This window comes from Eumetopias jubatus, unplaced genomic scaffold (genome assembly GCF_037043125.1).
Source record: "Eumetopias jubatus isolate StellerSeaLion01/CBP00866 unplaced genomic scaffold, mEumJub1_p1.0 scaffold_9, whole genome shotgun sequence".
NCBI lineage: Eukaryota > Metazoa > Chordata > Mammalia > Carnivora > Otariidae > Eumetopias > Eumetopias jubatus.
The window spans coordinates 75,613,440-75,637,329 of record NW_028274815.1 but is presented as its reverse complement, the minus strand read 5'-3'; the positions used below and the strand labels follow the sequence as shown (position 1 = coordinate 75,637,329).

General features: G+C 38.1%; 1 protein-coding gene across 3 annotated transcripts in view; it reads left to right on the top strand.

Annotated features, from left to right (window-relative positions):
• Positions 1-23,890, top strand: part of PPM1B (protein phosphatase, Mg2+/Mn2+ dependent 1B) — a 75,047-nt gene that overhangs the window by 24,397 nt on the left and 26,760 nt on the right. The window contains exon 2 of one of the 3 annotated variants that reach the window (XM_028104071.2): positions 19,874-19,918. The exons of the other annotated variants lie outside the window; for them this stretch is intronic. The gene's annotated coding sequence lies outside the window, so the exon portion shown is untranslated. The remainder of the gene's footprint in view (positions 1-19,873; positions 19,919-23,890) is intronic. 3 annotated transcript variants of the gene reach the window in all.

Below are 23,890 nucleotides of genomic sequence, written 5' to 3'. Positions count from 1 at the left end.
TGTTCTCTCCCCATTTTACTGTGTCCAAGCACCATGCTATGTTTGAGTTCTGAACCTGGCTAGGAGTCCTCTTCCCACTTCTAATTTACTACTTGGATATTCTGAACTGCTGATTCTTGCATTCTGTTTCATTACTTAGTCACCGTGCTTCCATCTTTTACACCTTCCAAAGATTTTTGATATCTCTACCCATTGATGGCATGCCTCTTCCTTCCTTCATTGTTGTTTGTTTTATACTTAAATATCTTTACTAACATTTTGGTGGTGTATTGGGAAGGGTTAGAGATAAATGGGCTGTGTTCCTTCTGTCTTGAATGAGAAAATCCTTTATCACATGGGTTAATATATAAATGTGAACGATTATTTTCATCATCAAAGCATTTCACTAGCGCTTACCTGGCTCAATTGGTAGAGCATGCAAACCTTGATCGTGGGGTCGTGAGTTTGAGCCCCACGTTAAGCATAGAGTTTATTTTTTTAAGATTTTATTTATTTGACAGAGAGAGACACAGCGAGAGAGGGAACACAGGGAGGGAGAGGGAGAAGCAGGCTTCCCGCCAAGCAGGGAGCCGGATGTGGGGCTCGATCCCAGCATGACCTGAGCCGAAGGCAGACGCTTAACAACGACTGAGCCACCCAGGCGCCCCTAGAGTTTACTTTAAAAAAACAAAACAAAAGAAAACAAAAAAACATTTCACTGACGATTACACTACCCTAGGGCTTTTGTTTGTGTACAGATATTTGATAACTATTTGTGTACATATAGTTATTTGATAAGTCTAGAGAAATTTAAAGACATAGATTTGGGGAATATATTGAATCTGTAAATCTCACGTCTTGTTTTTCAGCACTTTTGAAACTTTTCTCCTCTTCGTTCCATTCTTTAAAACTTATTTTTCTTTTGAAAGTAATTTAGAAGAACTCTCAAAATTCAGTAGGCAGATAAATTTAAATGAGTTGATCCTTTATTTATAAGTGTTAGACCAGGCGTCTGTTAAAACAGAAGTGACATTTATTTTGGCTAAACAGTTTCTGTTCTACATATGTGTTTACATAGCATTTTCACACTCCATAAATTGAACAGAGCAAGTACTCATATTTTTGGGTTGACTAAATTTTACTATAATATTTGTCAAGGAAATGGGTATTAATGACCATTTAATTGTAAAAGAAATTGGTTCAGAATTAATTGTGTTGAAATGAAGTTGTACTGAATTTTTATGTCAGTGTATGCAGCTTCTTGAACAGCATGAACGTTTTCTTGCAGCATGAGAATTTGATTCTTGACAAGAGGATCCATGTGCCTGTCTCAGGATTTAAGGGACATTAACATTTTGCTCTGTTTGCTTCAAACTGCTCTCAGAAAGAAAGAAAATGTTACCAACTTTCTCTAAATACTATCATTCCATCTCTTCTGACTCTTCTTCCTTGGAAGTAACTATTATCCAGTTGGTTTTAGTAGTTCAATAGCTTTAGTTTTTATACTAATCAAGCATGTTTTTAATACTTTGGCTGGCTATTCACCTATCTAAACTAATCTATTTATTGTTTTGTACATTTTATAACTTTACATAAATAGCATCACACTCTCTGTATCTTTTCCCAGCTGGCTTTGTTTTTGCGATTTATTCATGGTGATGCATGTAGTTGTAACCCATATTTTTAACTTCTGTAGAGTATTACATTGCATCAGTGTCATCATGTGCTTCTCTCGTGTATAGAATTTCTCTAGGGTGGATACTCTCATAACCCAACAACTCCACAGGAAATTATGAGCATCTTTACTTTGCCAGATAATACTCTGAGATTTCTGATGCTGTTGTGGTTCCTGATTCTCTCTGTGTGACCTATTTTTTCCCCACTGGGAATTTTCAGGGGTTTTGTCTTATCGGTGTTTTGAAATTTCAGTTATCTTTTTTTGTTGTTGTTGTGGTTCTGCTTTCATCAGTTTGGCCAGGTACTTTCAGTCTTGATACCTAGGTTTAGTGCTGGGGAACTTTTCTGAATCATTTTTTTGATAAATGTCTTCTCTTTGCGTTCCTTGTTCTTTCTGGAATATCTGTTAGTTGGATGCTATACCCAGTACTGATCCTAAAACTTAGTTTTATTCTCTCCTTTTTTGGGTGTGCGTATGTGTGTGTGGGAAGGGGTGGGGGATGAGAGAGGTATAGAGAATCCTACTTTGGGGTTGTTTTTCTGACTTAATTTTGCAGTCTTTTATTAAAAATATAGCTGTCCTCATTTTAAGCCCTAAAGAGCACTTTTTTTCCCCCGTGTGATTTTTTTTTTTAACATATATGCTAGTGGCATTTATTTATTTATTTAAATTATTTATTTACTTAAGTATTCCCTTCCCCAGTGTGGGGCTGGAACTCATGACCCCGAGATCAAGAGTTGCATGATCCTCTGAGCCATCCAGATTTTTTTTTTAAATGACATTTCATTCTTGTTTCATGAATATAATACTCTTATTTCTCTTGACGATTTTTTTTTCCTACTTTGTTTTTCTTTCTGATTACTTTTTGTTTCATTCTTTTGATTTATTCTGTTTTTCACATTGTATATTTTCCTTCAGTGTCTGGTAATCTTCAGGTGTCTATTCATGTTTAAATTTGGAAACTTGTGCGAATGGACAGGGACCTTCACTTGGTAGTCCTGCTCATAGGGTGACCTGACCATTTTGTTGAGCATCCTGTGTGTAAGTAATCTGTAAGTACTTTCTCTGGGACTATTGAATTTCCTCAGAGAGCAGAACAGTTACCTTCCTGAGATTTGTAAACATCTTTCTGGAAATTAAATTTGGAAAGAAGGCTGAGGGTTTCAGCATTCATAGCTAAAATCTCTGGTTTCAGTAAAGTTTCTTGCCCTGGCCTCTCAACTAAATATGCTGTCTCTAAATTCAGAGTCTTCATAGTTCAGCTTTTTCAAAGTAAACCTTCAGTCTTTCTGCCATGTGTGGTAGTTTTAATATATGTCTGTAAATTCTTTTTTTTTTTAAGATTTTATTTGAGAGAGAGAGAGAGAGAGAGAGAGTGTGTGTGTGTGTGTGTGTGTGTGTGTGTGTGAGGGGAGGGGCAGAGGGAGAAGCAAACTCCCCGCTGAGCAGGGAGCCTGATGCAGGACTCGATCCCAGGATCCTGAGATCCTGACCTGAGCTGAAGGAAGACACTTAACTGACTGAGCCACCCAGGTGCCCCTGTAAATTCTTTTTTAATTTCCCTTTTTAAAAGATGGAGTCTCTGCTGTAAGAGGTGGGGTCTGTATCCCCTCCCTTTGAATCTGAACTGGCCTTAGTGTCTTGCTTGTAGCCATCAGAATGCAGTACTGGTGACATTCAGAAAAGGACACATAGCTTCTGCTTGGTTCCCGTGGGACATTCCCTCTGGGGAGAGCCAGCTCTCATGTAAGAAGTCTGACTGCCCAGAGATAGTCAAACTGGATAGACCACATGTGGGTGCTCCTGGGGACAGTTCCTGCTGAATTCTCACCAGCAGTAACCATCAACTGCCAACCATTAAATGAACTTTCAGGTGACTGTTTCCCTAGTCAGTATCTGCACAATGATGTGAGAAACCCCAAGTGGGAACTTCCCAGTTAGTTGAGCCCTTACTATTAAGGAGCCAGTATTGATACATTATTATAAACTTAAACCCATACTTATTTACTCTGGTTTCCTCATTTTTTTAATTATTAAAATTTAATATATATTAGATTTAATTTTTTTTTTTAAGATTTTATTTATTTGACAGAGAGAGCACAGGTAGAGCAGCAGAAAGAGGGAGAGGGAGAAGCAGGCTCAGTGCAGGGCTCGGTCCCAGGACCCTGGGATCATGACTTGAGCCAAATGCAGCCGCTTAACGACTGAGCCACCCAGGGGCCCCAGCACCAATTTTGAGCTCTTTGAAAAGGAAGTCATTATGCCCAGACCACCCTGAAAGGGCGGAAAGTGATGGTTCACCTATTTGAGTATGATGTATCTGCATAAATTATTTGGAATTCTTCTGCACTGGAGATTTGTTTGTTCTCTCCCATTCATTTATTCAGTCATTCATTTTTATCAGTATGGACTCATGGAATTTTATACTTTGGGTTATAATCCAGTACCACTTTATTTTGTTGCTCAGATTATTCCAGCTTTGCCCATTAAAAAAAAATAATAATTGTTTGATCTACCATAACCTAAGAGTGGCAAATTAGTTCTGTTGTCTTACCTTATAAGTGTTTTCACTTAATATATTTTGGTTGGTGTTATTCAGTTTATCACTACAGTTAAATTTTCTTTGTGGATTATATTTGTTGTCTTTTAAATTGGATTTTTCCCCCTTGAATTTGACCTAGGTTGCTATTAATTAATATATTATTGCATTTGTTACCCTTGTTTTTTGATCTTTTATCTTCCATCTTTCTGGGTTTCTTTGTTATAAGTGGGGTTTTGTTTTTGTTTTTGTTTTTTAAGATTTTATTTATTTGACAGAGAGAGAGAGACAGCGAGAGAGGGAACACAAGCAGGGGGAATGGGAGAGGGAGAAGCAGGCTTCCTGCTGAGCAGAGAGCCCAATGCGGGGCTCGATCCCAGGACCCTGGGATCGTGACCTGAGCCGAAGGCAGACGCTTAACAGCTGAGCCACGCATGTGCCCCATGAGTGAGTTTTTTAAAATGTAGTATATAGATGAGTTTGTTTTGTGTTCCAGTTTGAGAATTATTTTTTAAATAGTTGAATTTATACTTTTAATATGACATGGCTTTGTTCTGAATTGTCTTTGTTTGCTTTCTCTTTTAAATGTTTGAAAATTTTAAAATATTTTGCCGTCTTTCTTTTGGGCATGTTTTTTCTTGCTACGACTTAGATATTTTAAAATCTCAGTATTTCTCTGATGGTTTGTTTGTAATTGTATAATCTGAAATTCTATCTTGATATCTCAGAGATGTGGAAATTAGTTTACTTCTAATATTTAGTACCTTGTCTTCTGACACCAGATTGATTCTTTAATTACTTCTCTTTAATGTATACCTCCGTCATTTTATTTTTTTTATTTTTTTTTTAAAGATTTTATTTATTTATTCATGAAAGACAGAGAGAGAGAGAGAGAGAGAGAGAGAGGCAGAGGGAGAAGCAGGCTCCCAAGGAGCAGGGAGCCCAACGCAGGACTCGATCCCAGGACCCTGGGATCATGACCTGAGCCGAAGGCAGACACTTAACCATCTGAGCCACCCAGGCGCCCTAACCTCCGTCATTTTATTTAATAGCTCCAAACAAATATGACCATTGTTCCCATGAAAGAAGAAATTCACACATATGCGCTTCCTTTTACTTTCAGTTCTTTCCAGTACCTTCCAGTCTGTGTTAGTTATTTTACTATTTCTGCTTCATTATGATTAATGTTTATCACTAATTCTTCTGTAGTCATTTCTCGTTTAGCAGAGTTTGCTCTCAAAATTTTTTCCAAGAAAGGGCCTAGAAGAATGAAATAGAAGGAGACTTTCCTTCTACCCTCATATTCATGGGTTGGGGGCTTATGAATTAAACTGACAAAATACAGAGTAACAGGAGAAAAGACAGAGTTTATTTGTGTATATACAGGGGAGGTTAAACAAGTGGTTAGAATTTAGAGTTTAGAATTTAGAGTTCCCCCTAATAGGGGAAGGGGAAGGAGAAAAAAGGCTCTCATGGAAAAACAAGACTTTTAGGAAAGACAAATTAGGTCTTTAGGAGAGTAGATGAGAGGTATGACAATGTTTGTTTGATTTCTCATCCCAGTGCTGACTTTCTGTTGCAGGTGATAGGAGTGTAAATCTCTTGTTATTGGAAGCCTCCTTGAAGGGTGATTTTTGTCCTGTTCAAGGCTTTTGGAGGACTCTGCTTTTTAGGCAGAGAAGGGGTGTGGAGTTGAGATAAAGCCTTTCAAAGCATCTGTTGATTTTCCGATGTCTTCAGTACAAAAATAATTTTTATGCCACTGTGATAAACTTGCATCCCTTTACATGTTTGGAAGAATAACAGTTTAGAGATAAAACACTTGCATTGTGCTTTGCTTCCTTGAAGTCTTTACTTACCCTTATTCCATTTCCCTCTGCATTATGCTTTGGAAGACTGGGAGTAGCCTGATTTTGTCTACTCTACTGCTTTAAGTGGCTTTATTTAAGAGTGATTGGAGGAGAGAAAGATTGAATTCCCATGGGATTCTTCATTGCTTTTAAAATCGAATAGCTTAAACATACTGTGCTTCCCCCCCAACCTAAACTACAAATATGTTCCCCCCAATTCTTAGTAGATATGAGTGTATAGTATTTCTATAGATGAAGGTTTATTAGCCTCAGCACTGTTGCCATTTGACCCATTAATTCTTTGCTGCCAGGGTGTGTGCATCGTAGGATGTTTTACAGCCTACTTGGCCTCTACTAACTAGATGCCGTATCCCCTCCCTGTGCCACATGTTACAACCAATGGTGTCTCTAGATATTACCAGATGTCCTCTGGGGGCCAAAATCTCCCCGGTTGAGAACTACTGCTATAGATTTGGCCATTCCTCTATTTTTAGAAGTGCAAGTTATTCTTATTTTAAATAACACTGTAACGAACATCATTATACACAAAGATTTTTCTCTTTTGATGTTACTGTGGTGAATTACCGATTTCCAAATATATAACTAGTTTTTTTTTTTATTTTTAGGGACGCCTGGGTGGCTCAGTCAGCTAAGTGTCTGCCTTCAGCTCAGGTCCTGTGGGATCGAGTCCCACGTCGGGCTCCCTGCTCAGTGGGAAGCCTGCTTCTCCCTCTCCCACTCCCCCTGCTTGTGTTCCCTCTCTCTTGCTGTCTCTCTGTCAAATACATAAATAAAATCTTTAAAAAAAAAAAAAGATTTTATAAGTAATCTCTACACCCAATGTGGGGCTCAAACTCAAAACCCAGAGATCAAGAGTCTCATGCTGCAACGACTGAACCAGCCAGGCGCCCCATAACCATTTTTCTATTTCTGTTTTGCTATAGAGGAACATATTTTTGATATGCTGATAGATTCTATTTGTTACTATTTTTAATCTTTTAAAATAGTAATACAGGGGCGCCTGGATGGCTCAGTCGTTAAGCATCTGCCTTTGGCTCAGTCCTGGAATCGAGGCCTGCATCAGGCTCCCTGCTCAGCGGGGAGCCTGCTTCTCCCTCTCCCACTTCCCAAACCCCCTCCTGGCTCGTGCTGTCTCTCAAATAAATAAATTAATAAATAAAATCTTTAAAAAAAATTGTGTCCATGGGCCTGAGGGACACCACCTTATCCTTTTGATGGGAAGCAGATGGGATTGACAGATTGTGCTTTTCGTAAGCAAGGCTGCCAATGTCCCTGTGTCTCCTCTTTGAAATAGTGTGCCAGCTGTAGGAAGGAGCGGGGGACTTTTGCAGTATCTGAAGATCCGTGGTTGAAATTTTATAATTTGCTGTGTCTAAAGATTTTTGGTTGAAGGTCTCTTTGCGAATTGTTTGCTTTTCAGATATTTGTTTTTGTAAAGAGTAGAATGTTTGTGAAGCATTTAAAACAGTGCCTGCAGCAGAATGAGCACCATGGAAGTATTTGCCTATTCCTTAGTGCCTCAAATAAGATAAAAGCATTTTGTGATTACTTGTTATAATGAGTCTCTGGAGCAGAAATTAATTGAAATAGTAAGAGGTGAGAGGACCATTAACCCTCTCAAATTAGTCACCTGGTTGTCCCTGAAGAGGCTTGGTTTCTGACCAAACCTCTTTGCAGTTGGCCCCCTTGTGCCGTTGAGACAGCTAAAGGTTCTTATCTTTGGCCTAGGGCTGATGGAAGTATGAGTGGTTTTGGCATTTATAATTATGAGGGAATAGAGGGAGAATGAAATTGTTTTGGCAGGATCTTCTCTGCATGTCCTGCAGTTTAAATTTCATTACGATCACCAGTATCCGAGTATGGTTGTTGAGGAAGAAGTGGTCTTAATTTTGGTAGAACCTAGAGAGACAGCATTAAATTAGTTAAAAAAAATTTGGTTATAGAAAATTTTGGACATACATAAAGGTAGAAATAATAGTATATATTGAGCCCCCACGTACCTGTTTTACTTCGGTAGTATTGGCATTAAGAGGGTATTTTTATTTTTATTTATTTTTAAAGATTTTATTTATTTATTGGACAGAGAGAGAGCACAAGCAGGGTGAGCAGCAGGGAGAGGGAGAAGCAGGCTCCCAGCTGAGGAAGGAGCTTGATGTGGGGCTCGATCCCAGAACACTGGGATCATGACCTGAGCCGAAGGCAGACGTTTAACTGACTGAGCCACCCAGGTGCCCCTAAGAGAGTATTTTTAAATTGTGGTGAACCCTTATAGTATTATCCAGTCTAATAGCGACCCCCCTTTTTTTTTTAAGATTTATTTATTTGAGAGAGAGAGCAGGAGGGGCAGAGGGAGAGGGTGAGAGAGAATCCTCAAGCAGACTCAGTCAGTGCTGAGGACAGAGCCCAACTTGGGGCTTGATTTCACAACCCTGAGTTCATGACCTGAGCTGACATCGTGACCTGAGCCGAAATCAAGAGTTGGAGGCTTAACCGACTGAGCCACTCAGGTGCCTCTAATAGCAACCATTTTAATTTTTGTATATTTTATATACAGAGATTTTGCATTATTAAACAAGAGTACAAATATTTTTGTTTTTCTTCGTGTTACTTTTTTTTATAAGTAGTCTCAGTGATAATCATTTTAGTGGGGATCACAATTTCTATTTTATGTTCCTCATTCTCCTTCATTTGCTCTTCTTTCTATATTCTCTTTCTGACTTTAGCGTGGAAGGGGCACTGACATTTTTATGTTGCAGTTTACACCAAGATGATGATGCATCTTGGTTTCCATGTATTTATAAGCAATTGACATCTTCAAATATAGAGATGCCTTTTTTAAAATCTCGTTTGTGGGGGGGTGGGAGTGCATGTCAACTGAAATTCCAAATTTTTAATTTGATTGCATCCTTTCAGTATCCCTAATAAATAACATAATCTTTTTAAAAATGTGTTAATGTTAACTAGACACCTATCTTCCATCCACTGATTCTAGATCTGCCCTCTGGAACAAATGGATAAGCATTTTCTTCTTTTGTAAGAATTCAGTATTCAGCACCAGCCCTGTACCTCCTCTCTAGTCTGAGCAATATCAGCTTTTTCAAATGTTCTTTATATGTTCTTCAAGTGTTTTTTAAGCTATTTTCATTCTTCTGCTTGGGATATATTTATGTTTTGTCAGAGTCCTTCTTAAAATGTGGTTCTTAGTGAATGCAGTACTTCATATGTTTGGCAAATTAGAGTATTGAACCTTAGGTTAATCTAGACTGTGGTGTGTATATTTTCTAGCTTTAATGAGCTTGAGTTGTGAACTATGGCTCAGCCATCTTCAATTGCAGTACACCTCCCATAATATGAGCATCACCCAGTGCTGCTTCATTTGGTGCTCACTTGCCCATTTATTCATTCATTCCACAAATACTTTATTGGGTGCTTACTATGTTCCATGACTAGTTATAGTCATTTTGACAGTGAATAAGACAGATACAGTTTCTCCACTCGTGGAACTTACATTCTTGTTGGGGTAAAAAATAAAGAATTTAATGAAAAACAATTTTGGTAGGCTATGAGTAAAGTAAAACAGTAAAATGAGCCATGATGGTGTTTGGAGAATAGATTGTGTAGTCAGGGAACGTCTCTCTGAGTTGACAGTTGGGCTGAGATCTAAATGTCAGGAAGGAATTAGCCATGCAACTGGGGGTGTAGAGTTAAGGGTGATTCCAAGAAGAAAAAACAGGAAAAACAAAAGTCCAGAGATGGGGAACAAGTGTGACGTAGTGAGGGAATAAGAAAAAACCACTGTGGCTAGCCAGCAGTCAGTGATGATGGAAGAATTACTGGAAGTAAGGCTCAAGAACCAGACGGGTCAGATCGTAGAGTACTGTACTAAGTTTGGGTTTTCTTCTAAATTCAGTGGGAGTCAGGAGTGACATGATTTCATTACCTTCAGGAAAGATCACCCTGGAGAATGAATTATAGGGAGGCAAAAATGGAACCGCTCATTAAGAGGTTATTGTAGTAGTGCAGGCAAAGGGTGATGATGACTTAAGCTAGGCTGGTGCAGCTACAGATGGAGAGATATGGACTGATTTGGGCTATATTTGGAGATAGAATTGATGGGATTTGTTAATGATTCAAAATAGTGTGTGTGTGAGAGAAAGCAGAATCAAGGCTCTGACATGCAGATGTTTTTATTCATGTGAAGAAACAGCTTTGTTTCAACTCAACAAACCTGGTGTACTTTTAATATCAACTATATTGTATGTTGGTGGTGGTTAAGAGCATGGACTCTGGAGCCGGACAGCCTGGATTACAGTTTGGACAACCTGGGTTCCTTACCTTGGACAAGTTGCTCAGCCATTCTGTGACTCAGTGCCCTCTATAAAATGAGGACCGTAATGTCTACCTCATAAGGGTGTTGGCAGAGATTAAATGAGTTGAGTGATATAGATGGAGTTAATATAGGCTCAGTGCCTGGTCATATTAAAGGGCCTATATAAAGGTTAGCTTTTATTATTTTAACGGTTTTGCAAGGGTAATTTTGAGTCTACATAATGTTAGCCGTATGCTGAGTTTATACACCAATCCCTATAATAGATGCAATTCTATTCTCTTAACTGTATCTTTGTAATTTTTTTTTCTTCAAGGGCATCTGTAAATTTGTTTTCTGCCATTGTGAAAATGTGGAAAAATTGTTTTGTGTAGCTGTATATTGCTAGCTAAAATCTGTATTAATATTGAATTTGTTTAAAATGCTTTCAGAATATGCTTATACTACAGTCTTAGACCAAAGAAATGTCTTGAAAGAGTTATCGGAAATACTGAATTTCTGCTAACATGCCTCATAGTATAGCTTTTATATTCATGGTGTCTGATGAAGGATATGTTAATCTTATATCTATAAATTTGTAAAATGCACCATGCGAATTTTTTTTTAATCTGGTCTCTTACAGAAGTGCAATTCATTTAGGTAGAATTTGTTACTTGTATTTACAATGTAGCAGCACTAGATATTTACGCTTGTTCTAAACTCTTTGGAGAAAAGGATTTTTCCCTTAGTTACATGGTATCTGCATTTTTTAATAAATTTATGATATGCTTTATCATAGCTTGATGTAACCTCCTACATACTGTTACACCTCAGTTTTCTTCATGCATTGAGTGTAGGATTTATGGTTTTTCTTTATTCTTTTTAATAGTAGGACTCACCAATGAGTTTACTTCTTCAAGGAAATGATATATTAAAATGGAACAGGATATATCTGTTGGGTCTTAATTGCTCACTCTGTTAATGTAGGTGATTGTCTCTTTGATTTGTTTGCAGAGGAAAAAAACCTTTGGGTGTCAATATATTGATATTTATAAAGGTTTAGATTTTTATGAATTAGAGCTTTTGATTGCTAAAAGAGGATTCACTCTAAAGGAATTTTCCTTGTTGAACTAGCGTTCATTTAATGGCATTAAATTTATGTAATTTGATTTTATTACATTTATATGTTTTAAAATGGAAAGGGTACATTTTCACTCCTGTCTTCCAACTGCTTGATTTCTCTTCTGTGCGGTTTCCAGTTCTGTGTACACTTACAGAAAATGAATGAATACACATCCTCACCAACACTTGTCCCCCTTTTTTTTTTTTTTAAACCTGTGGTATCATAGTGTCTTTATTTATTTTTAAGAATTCTCTACACCCATTGTGGGACTCAAACTCATGACCCTGAGATCAAGAGTTGCATGCTCTTCTAACTGAGCCAGCCAGGTGCCTCTCTTGTCTTTTTGATACCAGCCATTTTAGCTGGTGTGAGGTGATACTGTGATTTTGATTTGCATTTCCCTGACGATGAGTGGTATTGAGCATCTTTTCATGTGTCTGTTGGCCGTCTGTATGTCTTTGGAAAAATGTCTATTCAGGTCTTCTATCCATTTTTTAATTGGATTTTTTTTTTTTTTTGGTGTTGAGTTGTAGAAATTCTCTATATATTTTGGATTATTAATCCCTAGTGAGACATTTTTATGTATTAGGGAAATTAGCTCATGATATGAAATGCAATTTCTTTTTTTTTTTTTTTAAGGTTTTATTTATTTATTTGACAGAGACAGCAAGAGAAGGAACACAGCAGGGGGAGTGGGAGAGGGAGAAGCAGGCTCTCTGCAGAGCGGGGAGCCCGATGCGGGGCTTGATCCCAGAACCCTGGGATCATGACCTGAGCCGAAGGCAGATGCTTAACGACTGAGCCACCCAGCCGCCCCTGGAATGCAATTTATTTCATAGTGTGCTGTTGTTTTACTTTATGCTTCTTTAAATTAGTTGTTTTTTTTAATTAAACATTTTCATAGTTTAAAGAACCAAACAGTTTTGTGAGCACCTCTCTTTGGAGAAGATTCCCCAGAACCAACCATTTCAAATTCTTACATAGCTTTGGAATTTATCTTTAAATCTCTAATGTGCTTTTTGATTTTTTTTTAAAGGTTTGTTTATTGAGAGAGAGAAAGTGCAGGCAGGGGGTTAGGGGCAAGAGAGAGAGGGAGAGAGAGAATCTTAAGCAGTCTCCATCCCCAGCACAGAGCCTGACATGGGGCTCGATCTCTCAATCCATGAGATCATGACCTGAGCCAAAACCGGGAGTCAGACAGTGAACTGACTGAGCCACCCAGGCGTCCCTGATTTCCTCCCCCCACCCTGCCCAGATCTGGGAATTCTCTATGCTATTACTGAAGATGAAATGTAGCTCTTTTCATTCCACTACCCCAACCATACACATATGCATACTCCCCCATACTTCCTCATTTTTTCAAAATAGGATTACTTCCAGTTGGGACCAGTTGGCATTCTGATTCTTCAGTTTTTGAATTAAACCTTTTTCTCTCTGATAGCTTATAGGCTCTTATACCTGTCTCTGGTGTTCTGAAATTTTTAATGTACCTTGGTAATTGTTTCCATCCATTGTGCTTGTTGCAGGATGAGCTCTTTCAATTTTGAAATTCATGCCCGCCCTTCAGTTTGGAAGTTTCCTTATATTATTTTTATAAACTATAGGCATACCTCATTTTATTGAGCTCCACAGATACTGTGATTTTTACAAATTGAGGTTTTGTGGCAACTCTTCATTAAGCTGGACTCTCCACAGCATTTTTTTGACAGCATTTGTTCACTTTTTGTCTGTCATATTTGGTAGTTCTTGGAATATTTCAAACTTTCCCATTATTATAATTCTTAGGGTGATCTGTGATCAGTGATTGTGATTTATTGAAATCTCAGATAATGGTTAGGATTTTTTAGCAATAAAGTATTTTTACTTACTTACTTACTTATTTATTTATTTATTTATTTGCGCAAGCACTGGAGAGGGGCGCAGAAGGAGAGGAAGACAGACTCCCCACTGAGCAAGGAGCCCGACTCACCCACATGGGGCCTGGATCCCAGGACCCTGGGATCATGACCTGAGCCAAAAGCAAATGGTTAACCGACTGAGCCACCCAGGTGCCCTAGCAATAAAGTATTTTTATTATTTATTTTATTTATTTATTTGACAGAGATAGAGTGAGCCAGAGAACACAATTAGGGGGAGGAATGGCAGAGGGAGAGGGAGAAGCAGGCTCTCTGCTAAGCAGGGAGCCCAATAACGGGACTCCATCCCAGGACCCTGGGATCATGACCTGAGCCACCCAGGCGCCCCTAAAGTATTTTTAAATTACGGTATACACATTGTTTCTTTAGACATAGTGCTATTGCATACTTAATAGACTATAGTATAGTATAAACGTAGTTTTTATGTGCACTGGGAAACTGAAAAATTCATTTGACTCTCTTTGTTGCGATACTTGGCTTTATTGCAGTGGTCTGGACCCAAACCTGCAATATCTCCAAGGTGTGCCTGCATTTCTTCTCTTCAATTTTCTGTATTCCCTTACTCCCATTTTTTGGCTCTTGAACCTCCTGGGCTGATCCTCTCCTATTGTACCATATGTCTTGTAGCTATAATTTCTGGGCATTTCCCTCAACTTTCATTTTCCCAGCTTTCTCTTCTTATGATTCTGTTTTTACTTTACAGGAGATCTTTTAGTCCTCTGAATGTTCTCTTTTTCCTTTTAATAACATCCTGTTATTTCATGGATTCAAAATCTCTCTTACCTTTCTGAAAGGAGTTTGCTTGCATGCTTCCTTCCTCCTCCTTTTGTGATTAACTTTTCTTTGCCCAGCCTAGTCCCTTTCTAGGCTTTTCTTTTCCAAGCTGCCTGTTTCTGCTTGTTTTGGCCCCTCTCTCTTTTTTTAGGGAAATTCTTCTATGTTTGGGCATGGACTGTCTGCTTATATTTTTAAAGTGGACATTGAATAGCTGATTGGAAGCTCTGTGCCTGTCTATGGGGTTTGTTGGCTGTGGGGTTCACTATGGGGTGATTTGACCTATTTTTTTGAGTAACCTCCAGTGTCAGTACCTAAGACCTTTCCTGTAGAACTAGTGAGATTCTAAAAGAGTATAAATAAGCTTCTTCTCATCTTTTACTTAGAGTAAACTTTTACTGAGTTTTATGTTTTAAGGCTAGTTTCCAGCCTTAATCTCTCCCTGGTATTCTCCAGTTCTAAATGTTCTGTTTTACCTTCTTCAGAAATAAACTTCCATCTTTCTGGGGTGAGGGAGCGGTATTCTTTCATTCAGCTATGCTGACCCAGAGAGGAGGATTTTGGGAAGTCCACTTGCCTCTTCCAGTGGACTTTCAGTCGGTCCTCTTGTTGTTAGCCCCACGTTCACCTCCACTTCCAGCAGTGCCTCCAGTCTGCAGTTTCAATGAGTGTGCTGCTTGTTGCCTCACAGTTAGCTTCATGTTTAACTAAGTCAGAGTGTTGGTTCTGCCACTTCCCAGGCTTCACTGTTGTCTCTGCTCTCACTCATTTTATCTCCATGGATTTAAAAGTCCCTTATCATAGTCTTGTGGGATTTCAGAGAGATGTTCTCAACCAAAATGTTACTCCCTTCTTGAGTCAACGGTCATTCTTCAAGGCAGACAGTGCCCAGGAACATGGAGAAGGATTGACTTCCCTTTTTTTTTTTTTTTTTTTAAAGATTTTATTTATTTATTTGACAGAGACCGCGAGAGAGGGAACACAAGCAACAGGCAGAGGGAGAGAGAGAAGCAGGCTTCCCCCTGAGCAGGGAGTCGGATGCGGGGCTCGATCCCAGGACCCCAGGATCATGACCTGAGCCGAAGGCAATCGCTTAACAACTGAGTCACCCAGGTGCCCCAGCATTGACTTTCTTTACACAGAGTGTAAAACTAAACTTCTCAAAAAGATAACCGTGACAAATTAGTGACTTCTTCCTTCAAAAAAAAAACACCCACAAAAGGTAGGGCTCCTGGGTGACTCAGTCGTTAAGTGTCTGCCTTCAGCTCAGGTCATGATCTCGAGGTCCTGGGATCGAGCCCCCCATCGGGCTCCCTGCTCCGTGGGGAGCCTGCTTCTCCCTTTGCCTCTGCCTTTCTCTCTTCCTGTCTCTCATGAATAAATAAATAAAATCTTTAAAAAAAATAAGTAAACTCCATGGGTGAATAATGAAAACATAATAACAAGCAAGCTTAGTTCTGTTTAATGGTAAATTTCAGTAAGAAGACTGCCTTTGGTTTGAATAAAAGGTTGAAATTGAAATTTGGTACCATATGACATAGGCAAATACATTTGGAATGATGTAAATGATACCATTTAATATAAGGCTTGTGTGTGACACTACTTCTAGGAGTTCAGAAAGGTGATAAATACTTTTGGTTGGAGTAGTTTGTAAGATTTCATAGGAGAGAACATGCTTGACTTAATTGAGGTTTTGTTTTCAAGTTGGAAAAGAGGATATGGTTGCAATCATTTTGGGAGCCTTGGGCAATAAGCCTATGTAAGTTCTCCAACTTTAAAGTGAGAAAGCTGGTTAAAATCCTTAATTCATTTACTTAATTTATTTTACTTTACTTACCTTTTCCCGATACTGCAAATGAAATACAAACTTGCCCAGTGGTACTGAACTATCCGTTGTGAGTTGTATTTTGGTCTTACGATGTCATATAATGTTATATTTGTTGGCAGTAGTTGGTAGTTTACTTACTAGTCAGGCTCTAACCACATAGAATTTCAGAACAGGAAGAAATGCTCAGTATTGTATTGTACAGCTTTTCTTTTTTTTCCCCCTAGGAAAACAGATACTTGGTAGAGCCAGGAATCAAACCCAATGTTTAGGCATTCTTTTCCTTGTTTCCTTCAGTTCATTGTCTTAAGATGGTATGCTTATTACATGTACTTGTATTTTGGGTGCAAGTTAATATGCTTTTATTTATTATCAGAAAATATTAATTCTTCTAGCCCACGACAGATTTCTTGGTTCTTTTGGGACCATTTTAGTCTTTTGAGATTTAGATATATGTATACTCAAACATGTAGCTAGTTTTCTGGATTTTCTGTTGGATGAAGCTTTCCCAGATTATTTCAATAAATTATGGCACTTGGTCATAATAATCTGCTCTAATAGATGTTTTTATAACTCATGAGAAAATTTCCATGGCCAAACCTTATAGATGATCCCATGAAATGAACTGTTAAAATGACTTTATGACTATCATGTGTGAGTAAACTGTTACTTCTTTTTTTTTTTTTTTAAGATTTTATTTATTTGACAGAGAGAGAGACAGCTAGAGAGGGAACACAAGCAGTGGGAGAGGGAGAAGCAGGCTCCCGGCTGAGCAGGGAGCCCGATGCGGGGTTTGATCCCAGGATCCTGGGATCATGACCCCAGCCGAAGGCAGATGCTTAACGACTGAGCCACCCAGGCGCCCCAACTATTACTTCTTTAAAAACAAAAACAGGTCCAAGCAGGTAGGAGTGGCCAGAACTCTCATTCTCAGCTCTTTTGCTTAAGCCAAAGTTTTTCTCCCCTTTGGGAGACTATCCCTTATTACTACTGCTTCTTGTTATTTCTGACTTAAGGGACACAGAGAGCATTCACTGTGACTTCAAAGCCCTCTCTAGAACATGGGCGTGAGACTTTTCCCCCTTAATTTGACATAATATAATTGAGATAAAGTAAGAACTTTTAAACTGTGTTTAAAGATAGAGGAAATCCAAGGGGAAATAAGCATATAGTACAATAACCAAATACATAATTTAGTTGATTACTTGTCTTCTGGAATGCACAGTTTCATTCATATGGTATAAACCCTGGATTGCCTTAATGTGGTGGACACCATTTTAGCATCCATTAACCCAGATCCCACACCTGGATGCTATCCTCCCTGGAAGTCTTTCTCTGACAGAATGAGGCTCTTCTGTAACACTGGAATGATGAGTTGAGTTTTCTTTTTCTTGCCTGTGGCCTCTCTCTACAGTATAATACAACGCACGTCTATATCCTTCATCAAATCTACTTCAGTTCTAGGGAGGATAAGACCTTATGGTAAAGGCCGTACGATGTATTATTTATCATTTATTGGGAATGAAGTGTTGCTTTGTTAAACCACTTCTTTCAAACTAATTATTGACAAACTAAATGTCAGTCCTCTGACATTTATTCCAGTACTTCTTTGGCAAGGAAATAAACATACTATTTTGGGAAGTAGGAGGTAAACACAGAGGGACCATTAATTATGCAAAGTAGCAGGTACTAAATGGATGGGAAAGAAGTAACTATTAATGAAGTTTAATAAAGTACCATGGTGAAAGGATTTTGGAAAAGGTAAGACTGAAATCTGACATTTCTTGAAGGTTGTAACTTTGCATAGGTGAGGATAGTTAAGGAGAGGGGAAGGCACGATTTTAAAAAAATTTAGTGTCCAAATTATGGTAGAATAGTTCTGCTTTTGAATTGAGGCTGTATTAGAATCCATTATTACAAATGTTTAGTGCAATACAGCTTTTTCCTTCACTTTTATAAGTTACTTTTTATTTGAAAAAATGAAGCTATAGGGGTGCCTCGGTGGCTCAGTCGTTAAGCGTCTGCCTTCGGCTCAGGCCATGATCCCAGGGTCCTGGGATCGAGCCCCACATAGGGCTCCCTGCGCCACGGGAAGCCTGCTTCTCCCTCTCCACTCCCCCTGCTTGTGTTCCTCTCTCGCTGTATCTCTCTCTGTCAAATAAATAAATACTTAAAAAAAATGAAGCTATATTCTTTGATCTATTATTAAGTGTTTCCTACTGTGCTCTCACTTTTGTTTATAAATGTGAAATGTATTTGGGCTTGATTGTAAACTGTGGGCGGCTTTGAAGTAACTGTATCCCTCTTGAAATAAGATTGATGGGAACAAATCAACCATGGTCTGTCAGCTAAGGCAAAGGACCTAGAACTTTAAATTCAGAGAAACTTTTAAAGAACAATGCTTCAGATAATTTTTCTTGTTAGAGAGTTTATCATCGGAATAATTGTTAACTAAGTGCACTATATTTAATGCTTTTAGAAATAATAGTAAATACAATCCATTGAATCTTGGGTGTTTTGTAATCAGAGACTAGGCTTTTTTCTTCTCCAGCAGCTATGAATCCAGTTCTTTAGATGAAGTTCTAGTCCCTAGACATGTTCATGGGGAAAGGGAGAAAAAAGCCTCTGTCCTATGGATTCATTGGACCTAAGGAATAGAGAGATGATTGTGAATGAGCTGAAGAAGGATTTAGGAAAAAAGGGAACCCGAAATTCAGTTTTGCAACTGTTTTAATTATCTGGTGATGGGTACTGTGAGTACCTTTTGACTATGTGTATTTGCATATATTTGACCTTATTTTGAACATTGTGGTGTATTTGAACAGCCCTTCAAGTCTCTCTGAAATTTGATTTATATTTAAAAGTTGCCCACCTTCCACGCTTACTCCCTTTCAGGGTTGGTTTGTAAGCAAACTCAAAGGTATCAGAATTTTTTATGTGGAGGCTTATTCTACAGAAGAATGTAAACTATAGATAACTCATCTAAATTTTAGGACGTCTTCTAGAACTTTTTCCCGTATTTGTTCTTCTCAGTAAAAAGCACACTTGTCAGATGGGTTTACTACTTTCTCAGGCAAGAAGAGGATGACACATTTTTGAGTTCTCAAATCCATGATTCTAAGATAAGTAGATAATGGACATTTCAGTGAAAATAATGTTATTCTTAGGATTTCAGTGCTTCTGCTTTCCCCCTTGAAATGCTCATGTATATACTCACATACAAATATACACATACCAGTTATACCAAATTAATTGTGCTCTTACTCTTCTTTTGGTCTTTGTATATGCTAATTTCTTCTCCCATTTCCATCATGTAAGTATCAGCTTGGGCTTCTTCCTTTAGAAAAAAAGTTTTTTTTTTAATCTTTGTGTTTTTTTTAGGATTTATTTTTTAGAAATCTCTACACCCAACTCGGGGCTCAAACTTAAAACCCTAAAATCAGGAGTCACATCCTCCACTGACTGAGCCAGCCAGGTGTCCCTGGAAAATTTTTAAATACATGAGGCTATCTTTGACACCTCCTGTTGGCATACCCATTGTACCCTATATCACTGGGTGCCTTCATAATCTGTGTACTGGTCTTTATCTTCCACCAGACTAGAAGTTCTTTTAGGGAAGGGGACAACTTATTCCTAGTACCTGATACAGTGCTTGGCATGCAGCATGTACTCAGAAAGTACTTGAATGAGGGGCACCTGGCTGGCTCATTTGGTAGAGCATGTGATTCTTGGTCTTGGGGTCATGAGTTTAAGCCCCGCATTGGGGCTAGTTTACTTTAAAAAATAATAATAATAAAGGGGAGGGGGGAAAGAAAATATTTGAATGAGTAACTGTTGTACTGTTGTTGTTTGTAATTTTCAGTTGATTGAAAGAAGCTGAAGTATTCTTTTGCCAGATACATTAAAAGTATGTATAATTTATTGCTGGAACTTAAGCACTAATTATAAATGAGAAATTGTAGGGTCATCCCAGAATTGAATGCTATATAATATGTAAACACATGTGAAACCTTTTAAGTGATTTTAAAAATGTGATTACTTGGGGACCTGGCTGGCTCAGTAGAGCATGTGACTCTTTATCTCCAGGTTGTGAGTTTGAGCCTCACATTGGGCTTGGAGTTTACCTAAAAAAAAGTCATAGTAAAAATAAAAAAATAGAAATAAAAATATTACTTAGAGTGATTTAAGCAAATTACTTAGAATAAATAAAAGACGAGTCCCTAATCTTCCAAGTATGAGAACCCCTTTTAAAATATCATTTGTCAGATTCTTACTTCATAGTACAATTATGATATATTGATTGAAAAAGTCATATGCTGCTGTGGTTTCACTAATGTATTTTCCTCAAAGGCAGCAATGGAAAAAGACAGATGTGTTCAGTCTTTAGATAATGCTCGCTGTGCATACATTCTCAATCTCGTAAAAAGTCTGTGCCCACAGAGTTGTATACATCACTGATCTCTGAATGTGGGTTCACAGAACAAGCCATCAGTATTAAGTTTTTTAAAAATTAGAACTTCTCCTTATTATAGTCCTTCATCTTGAAAAAGGCAAATTGCTTTTAATACGGTGATTGGCCCTGGCTTCCCACACTGTTAGTAGGTCCAATGTGCTGATGAGAGATCCTAAGGAAGGGTGGAATTTTCACTTCCTCACTTATATTCGTCATCGTCGTGATTGAAGTGTACCTGTGATTATGTTGATTTTCATATGATTAGGTTTTAATGAAGCTGCTTCAAAAAGTGAGCAAGTGACTGAAAAAGACTCCTATCAAAAAAGATTGATTGTAGTTATAATAAAGCACACACAGGCATACACATAAAAAATGTTAGAACTCCTAATACCAGTATAAGCTCTCATCCTGGGGTAAAAACTATGATACAATCAGATTGAAATATCAAGTGCAAAAAAATCTGAGATTGTTGAGGAAGATTGTTTGAAATATGGATCTATATTATTGGAACTGTACCTTGCCTGAGGTACAGTGTTGTTTGACATGTAACTAAATGATAGCATGAAATCATAACAAGTTAGCAAGTCATTTAAAAATTAGGCATCCTGAGTATAAAAACCTTTGAGTTTTTTTTTCCCCAGAGATGTTTGATAAAGCCATCAGTAGAGTGCAAAACTGCACTAAATTATAAATGTTTACAAGGCCCTTTGAGGTTTCTTTTGAACAGTAAAAGATAGCAATGTCACTGGGGAAACCCTTGTTTTTTCTGTCTTGGTCAAAATGACAGAAATAACATGGAATGTATGGCAAAAAATTAAAACACATTTCTTTGTCATCAGATGCCTTTGAAACATGCAGTATTTCAGTATACAGTGCTGATGTGAAGAAACCAGTATCAGAATAATTGTACATTGTAGAAGATTTGCTTTACGATTGATTTTATTTTAATAAAATATAGATGTTGTAACATACTTTCTCCTTAGTGTTTGCTAACTTGTGTTTCAGTAATAATGACTGTTTTTGGGGGGTGAGTAGCAAAAGCAAAGAGATGCTAGGCAAATGTATATTTTCAGTAGTAAATGACTTCTTTACAAAGACAACCTTTTATGGAAGAAAGTCATAGTTACTTAAGGTAAAAATCATTTACTCCATCATTCATAGGTAAATTACTGCAGCAAAGAAATTGAACCAGGAGTTTATAAAGGGCTGTTAGTGTGCCATCAATGTAGTTAATTTTATAAAAACAAGACCTTTAACTTTAAAATAAATACAGTAGGTTTTGGGGACACCTGGGTGGCTCAGTTGGTTGAGTGTTGGACTCCTGATTTTTGGCTCCTGTTGTGATCTCAGTGTTGGGGGATTAAGCCCCACCCACCTTGTACTCAGCACTGAGTCTGCTTGGGATTCTCTGTCTCCCCTCCTTCTGCAACCCACCCTCCCCCCCCCGCTCCCCCTTTCCTTGTTGGCACGTGTGCGCGCTCTCTTTCAAATCTTTAAAAAAATAAATCTAGTTTTTACAGTGCTTATATGAGAAATGACCAAGAAGTACATTTTACTGCATAGAAGTTTGCTGATTATCTCATAGCAAAGTTCTTTGCTTTTGAAGAATAATACAACTTAAAATAGAAGTTGCTAATTCCACAGCAGTATGCAGATACTTTTAGATAAAAGAGAATACACACACACACACACACACAGACACACACAATCTTCCCATTAAGGATAAAGGTTACTTACCAAGAAGGTAACTATTTTAAAGAAAGTAGTGTTAGCAAATGAGCATTTGGGAAATAAACCTTTGGAAAGGTAATGGTTTTGTGTTGTTTTTTTTTTTTAAAGATTTTATTTATTTATTTATTTATTAGCGCACACGTGAGCACGAGCGGGGAGAGAGGCAGAGGGAGATAGAGAGGGACAAGCAGATGCCCCGCTGAGCCAGGAGCCTGATGCGGGGCTCTACACAGGGCTCAATCCCAGGACCCTGAGATCATGTCCTGAGCTGAAGTCAGACGCTTAACTGACTGAGCCACCCAGGTGCCCCTGTTTTGTGATCTTTGTTGGAAAAAAAAAGATCATGTATAGTAACTGTCAGATTTGCATACTTTAAGTACTTGGGAATGTTGGTATATATTCTAGGAAAACTCTACAATAGCACTGTTTTATTTTAAAAAATGAAAAATAACTCATATTCATTGATAGTAGAATAGATAAAAATTGTACATGAGCATATAGTCGCATATAGTGAACTATGGCTCTGTATCAATGTGGATGAAGCTCAGAAAATATAGTGGTGAGCCGAAACCAAAAATACTGGAGTAAACATTTATTGTACTTCACATCAATGTATAGTGTCAAACATATTAAAACTATGCCTCAGATGGTTAAACTACAAGGAATACTGATGATAACATTCAGGATAATAGGATGCCTCGGTGGTCTTGATAATGTTCTACTTCTTAAATTGTATGGTGGGTACATAGGTGTTCATTTTATTACTCTTTGGCCAAATGTATACATTATGTAAACTCTCATATATGTGATATTTCATGTTTGAAAAATTAAATCAGGGGCACCTGGCTGGCTCAGTCAGAAGGTGTTTTGACTCTTGATGTTGGGGTTGTGAGTTTGAGCCCCATATTGGGTGTAAGAGATTACTTAAAAATAAGTAAAATACAAAATCATTAAGGGACAACCCCAACTTTAAAATATCAATTTGGGACTTAAAAACGACCAATTTGTGGGGTGCCTGGCTGGCTCATTCGGAACAGCATGCAGCTCTTGATCTCAGGGTTGTAAGTTCGATCCTCACGTTGGGTATAGAGATTATTTATAAATAATATCTTTAGGGGCACCTGGGTGGCTCAGTCAGTTAGGCATCCGACTCTTGATCTCAGCTCAGGTCTTGATCTCAGGGTCATGAGTTAAAGCCCCACGCTGGGCCCCATGCTGGTTGTAGAGCCTACTTAAATAAATAAATAAAATAAAATCTTTAAAAAAAAATGACCTATTTGTGAAAGAATGCAGTCCCCGATAAAGCCAGACAGTGTACTAGTGACCTAAGCTCAGTCAGATACTCATTTCCTGGACTTTGAATCTTGAGCAAGAAACTTCAGAAGGAAACAGACAGCAGGTAGGAATCCTAGCAGTGAGAGTACCCGCAAGCAAGCAAGGCTCTTCTGGGTGTAACTTTCACAGTATTTGGCTCCTTGTTTGTTATGAGAGTTGGGGGGTGGGTGCTCATTTGATGGTTTTCCAAAGCTGGACTTCCAGGTTCCTTTTGATTCTTAATGTTCCCTGTAGCTTTCTTTCTTTCTTTTTTTTTTTTTAAGATTTTATTTATTTATTTGATAGAGACACAGCGAGAGGGAACACAAGCAGGGGGAGTGGGAGAGGGAGAAGCAGGCTTCCCGCAGAGCAGGGAGCCCA